The sequence below is a fragment of the Vulpes lagopus genome, chromosome 1, assembly GCF_018345385.1.
Source record: "Vulpes lagopus strain Blue_001 chromosome 1, ASM1834538v1, whole genome shotgun sequence".
In the NCBI taxonomy this organism is placed as follows: Eukaryota; Metazoa; Chordata; class Mammalia; order Carnivora; family Canidae; genus Vulpes; species Vulpes lagopus.
The window spans coordinates 173239208-173245160 of NC_054824.1; positions in this window are offsets into that span (position 1 = coordinate 173239208).

A 5953-nucleotide genomic window follows, 5' to 3' on the forward strand; every position below is an offset into this window, starting at 1 on the left:
AAAATTCTTTATCTAGCCAAACTAAATGATATGCCAATATAAAATACAGTTATTTTCAGACATGAAAATTCTCAAAATATTTAAGTCCTATGCTGAGATGACATTTGAAATTTAAAAACTGGCATGACGTGGCACTTCCAATTAGGTCAGAAGACCTACACCAGGATGCAGTCCATTGTTAACATGCAGTCGTAATGTGGACTCTGCTCAGTTTCCATGAACTCTTTCTCAGCAGCTGTGGGATGATATGCTCCAACCAAGCTAAGAAATATAATAAGAAATTGGAAAACATGGAGCACAGAGTATAGAAGTGAAGCAAAATCAATTCATAGTAACAGGGTAAAGGAAAGCCTTGCAACTTCAGACATCAGATAGGAGAAAATAACCTGAGTTGGACCCAAGTGAAGTAAGGCTGGAGAAATGTCTGCAAGTGAAAAAATGATTTTGACAGATTTCCTCGCAGGTGACGCACTGAGAAAAGGTTTATACTTCTGTCAGAGACTTGAGGACCAATATAATGATAGATGCAGGGGAACTAAGCAAGTAAAAAGTAAGACAATTACTAATTCCAGAGAAAAGGCAAGTAGTACTGGAAAAGAAATACACTAGCATTTTCCTATATGGGTCCAAGTAATAATACTTTTTAATCATAATAATGTAAACATTGAATATGGACTTAACCAATAATTGTGGCATAACATCCTTGTGTCTGTTCTTTCCCTAACACAATATATGCATTTAGTCAACAAATCTCACAAATTCTAAGTCATAAGTGGTTTTAAAAGTCCCCCTTTTGGGCACCTGGGTGACTTACTTGGTTAAGCATCTGAGTCTTGATTTTGGCTCATGTCATGATCTCAGGGCTGTGAGATTGAGCCTCAGGTCAGGCTGTGTGCTGGGTGTGGATCCTGCTTGGGATTCTCGCTCTCCCTTTCTCTCTGACCCTCCTCTCTCTCTCCTCCTGCCCTTCATGAAAATAAAAAAAAGTCCCCCTTTCTCCTCCATCCCACTACTTAGGTTCTCAAGTCTTAACTGAAGGCAGGCAACTCCAGCTGGAAGATCAACCCAGTGTCCTGACAAGGTCAAGTCCAGGGGGGCAGAAACTGGAACGCTGAAAGCTCATTAACGAAAACAAAATCAAAATAAAGCTGGGGAGAGTAATCAGGACAGAGGAGAATAATGACCCAAAGAATTATGTTATTGAAGATGGTAAGGAAAGCAAGGAGACATATTGGCAAGTTGGTCAAAATCAGATGCTAAGTCAAGCTTCTGTCATTAATTTGCTTTGTGACCATTTAGTTCCTTTCTTTTTTCTTCTCAAAAAGAATACAATATAATAATAATATATATTATATATAATATATAATAATAACATTAATATCAATAGAATAATACTTTCTTCCCAAGGCTATATATGAGCACTGCATAATTTGTGACATGTAAAGGTTTAGGATTGTGTCTGGCATATGGTGAAAGCTCAATTATCTCAGATATTACTTATTTTTGGCACACCCTCCAAAGAGGCAGGGGAAGTAGCTTTCAAGTGCTCACAACATGTTGAAATAGAGAATCCCAAATGCAAGCACATATGGAGACGTGGATGGGAACTGGTTAAGCAAGATGGATGTGTTACCTTGTCACTTTAACCTGGATTACTATAAGACCCCCTAAGATGGTGTCCTTGCATCAGCCCTCTTTCTAATCTTTAGAATACAACCCTGCTGAAAGCTGTCCAGGGGCTTCCCATGGCCCTCAGGATAAAATTCAAGCTACTGGCAAGAAATAGAAGACTCTTCAATCACATATTTCTTCAGTTTCATGTTCTACCTTGTTGCCATGTGTTATCCCTAATTTCCAGCTTTAGTACTACTATGTTCCCCCAAAGAAGCCAAGCTCTCCAAAGCTTGGACCTATTTGCATAAAATCCCAGTCCTTGATCCAAATCCATCTGGCTAACTTCCACTCATCATTCAGGATTCCTTCTAAGATTTAGCATGACTTTCTCTCCCTTCTCTCACAGAACCTTGTTGGACTCCTCCTTCTAGCACCAAGTTCATCTTTTTAATTGTTGGGAGGTTTTTGATTACTTATTCAGTCTCCTTCCTAGTCATCAGTCTGTTCAGATTTTCTGTTTCTTCATGATTCAGTATTGGAACATTATATGTTTCTGGGAATTTTTGCATTTCTTCTAGGGTGTCCTATTTGTTGGCAAACATTTTGTAGTTCTTTTATTGCTGTGCTGTATTCATTAGTTTTTTGATGTGTTCGTCCTTCTTTTAAGTCAGGGGCTATCTCTTTTACTTCCTATATCCCTAAATTTTTGACCAGTGCCCAACACATATTAAATGCTGTAATAAATGTTTGAAGAGCAATAAAGACTTTGGGATCAGTAAAACTTGCTTAAAATATACCAAAAGATTTTAAAAGCAGGCCTTTGGTTTAAACAAGTCTTCTGTGATCTTATCTGCACAATTGTCTAACCAATTATTACTTGATCGTGCTGAATTAGCCCACCCCATGTCTAATTGTAAATATCAGCTTAATGATTTTATTAAGTATTTCTAACTTAGGGTGCTTACAGATTCTATGTATGTCTTACCTTTCCCCTTAGAATTGCCCTTTTCAAAGCTTGACACCATATTCATTTTCCCTGTGTGTTCCATCTATGTGTAAATATTCAATGTTGTAGAATCACTAAGGTATTAGCCACATGATTCAACAAGTTTGGCTCATGAGTGGATCACGTGTCTTATTTATAACTCAAGCGTTTAAACTAATTTGAACTGGTACTTAAAAAAAAAAAAAAAAGATGGTAGCTATTCAAACCAATACTGCCTGCCTTTGTTTATTGCCCAGGACTTACTTCTTCTCTTTAATTTAGAGTCCACACTCTTATCTGTGTCTCTGGTTTCCAGCATAATGTTTTGATTCCCTGAGAGTAATTTCTGGCCTTTTGAACAAGCTTACGCAATTAACTCTGACACCTGTGTGGTATTTAATGAAAGCCACACATTGGCTAGAGCATATGGTAAGAAAGAGAATGTTACCATGAAAATTATAATATTGTGTTGAAGATTGTTAGCATCTATTATTACACTGTAAAATTACTTCAAACAGTCCTGTAATTTATCAATAAATTTTAGAGCTTAAAGTCCATGTTTAATGAAATCTTCTAAAACTTCAAGGTTATTTCCTTTTAAAAATAAAACAAATACTAATGATTCCTTTTTGATTTAACCTACCCCTCAGCTATTTCCTAAATAACCTGTTCCCAAGGAAACAGCCTGAGCCACAGTGTCTCTGGTTTAACCTCAGAAGGTAAAACTAATTATAAGGACTATCATTTTTTTCATAGAGAAAAATAGTACTTCTGGAATATTTTTAAAGAAATTCAGTTTCCTTTAAATCCATTCAGTTATCCAAACTAACTCTTAGAATAGTTTTAGACAAGGCCCTAAGAGTTAGTGCTAGTGAATTGATTAATTTTTTTTGAATTGATTAATTTTTAATCCACAAGACTACTTGCATATTTGACAGACAAGCCTAAGTTGTTTGTTACGCTTTTTTTTAAAGCAGCATCAATAATTTTTGAATCACAGAATCTTCCACCAACAAAACAAAGAAAAACAAACTCATTCTTTGATGTTTTAACTTGTAAGCATAGCAGCATGTGATGTTAAAGTTCTGAAAAAAAAAAAACTTTTATCAAGAACATTGAAGCTTAATTTGAAACAAACTGTATAAATAATGGAGATACATTTATAACTAATTTTGAAATTTAAAGTATGTTAAATCTCATTCCTTTTACATAGAAGCTTAAGCAGCTGCTTCAAAACATTTTGGGAATAAGCAAAGGCCATATTGTTTGAAGGTGACAATAGGTGGTAACAGATGAATCATTAGCATTAAACTTTGAGTTTCATGTAAGTTAGTCAACATGTTACCATATTTTGACTGGGTAATAGACACAAAGTTTTATGTATAAACAGAAGATTTCCAAGAGAAAAAAATGTTCTAAGTTAATTGTCCATCTTAGAGCTATGGTTAAATAAATAATAATATATATGCATTGTTGGATATTACCTATACCTCAAAATTGTTTTTGAAGATGTTTCAGTGGCATGGGAAAATGTTCTTAATATGATTAAATGACTATATAAAACATTTGGAAATTAGGGCACCTGGGTGTTTCAGTCAGTTAAGCATTCAACTCTTGTTTTCAACTCAGGTAGTGATCTTATGGTTCATGAGATTGAGCCCCACATCAAGCCCCATGTTGGACTCTATGCTCAGTCAGTAGTCTGCTTGAAGATTCTCTCCCTCTGCCCCTCCCTCCACCATCTCTCTCTCTTTCTAAAATAAATAAATAAATCTTCAAAAAAAAATAAGTGCTTGGAAATTGAACATAATACATAGCATGATATACAAATTATCTACTATAATGCCAAATTTTAAAAAGAGGTAAAAAACTATATACAACCTTCTAACAGTTTGTACTAGATCTTTTCTATTAACACGTTTGTATGACCCAAGTTTTTCTAATATTCATGTCTTCTGTAATCAGAAAACATATTTAGAAATTAATATGTAAAAAAAGGAAATTAATATGCATATAGTCTTCTAGTTGCATAAATCATATATTCTGAAACTGAATAGTTAGCTTAAATAGCTAAGTCTCCTCCTAAGTTTATTTGTATATCTTTTTTATCCACACAAATGGTAATAAATTTAAGAAATCAGATTTTGTGCTAATATTGTTGGTCATGTTTTCTAGAGAAGACAATTTGTATTCAGTGAACACCCAAAACATTAGGATGAGAAAGAAGTTTCAATTCAACATTATAGAATGGGTTACAAAAGTAATTCATACTCTATAGTAAGGAATGTACAGAAAATTTAGATTCCTAATTTTGTCTAAAACCACTCATTTTCTTCAAATCTGTCCCCCACTACATGGCAAAGGAAAAAGAAAGAGGGGAGGGAGGAAAAGAAAGAAGGAGCAAAGAAAGCAAAAGAAAGAGAGAGAGAGACTGAAAGAGAGAAAGTAGGAGGGAAGGAGGGGGTTAAAAATTGAATCCAAGTCAGTGTAAAAGTCCATCTGAGCCAATAATTTATACCAGGCATCTAGGTTTACCTGGTCTTCTGAGGATACTTGCTCTACCCTTCAGAGTCTTCTCTTCTCCTTCTTCCTTTTAGAGCTAGTTAGTGCCTAGGGCCAGGAAAATGTTCACATCACCTCTTGGTATTGAAAGAAAGGAGGCCACTGAGGACATGGTACTCCTTTGTTGTAGATTCACTGATTCTCCTGAAGTATCATCAGGCTGTTCTCTCCCAGAGCATTCTGCTGGTATCAAGTCTTAACCTGTCTAGTCAATACACCTAGAGTATTTTTCTCTCTGTTCACCTGGGGCTCAGGCCCTGCCTACTTACTCTATCTTGCTGTCTGGCATTGCAGACCCTGTGGACCCCTTAGACCATGGTAAAGCCTAGGGGACCCCAGGTAGGCCTGTCTGTCCTCACCTCAGATCCCATGCCACAGGAAAGCTGAAACTAGGCTGTATAGAGCAATTTAGACTTCCTATATGTGTCTAGATTGCAGTATCCTAAGGCATGTTGACCACGCTTGCTGTCCTGTCAACCGTGTTAGAGGCCCAAAGCCCATCTTTGCATTCCCTCAGCACCTCCCTGAGTGAGAATTTCATCACAAAAAGGGAGCAGAACCAGAGAATGTCTGCCACGGGTGTTCCCTAAGCTTCTATAGCCCTGGGATTTAGACTAAGGGGAGAGAAAAGGATGCATGTCTGACTTTCTACCCCCCACATCTTTCTTTCTTCCTTCCTCTTCTCTAGGGCTAGATTATATGGACTTTTCTTTTACTTCTCCCTTTTGTCTAGCACAGATTGCCCATATCCAAAATTCTGCGATCTAGTTGGCCAGGACTGGCATTTGAACA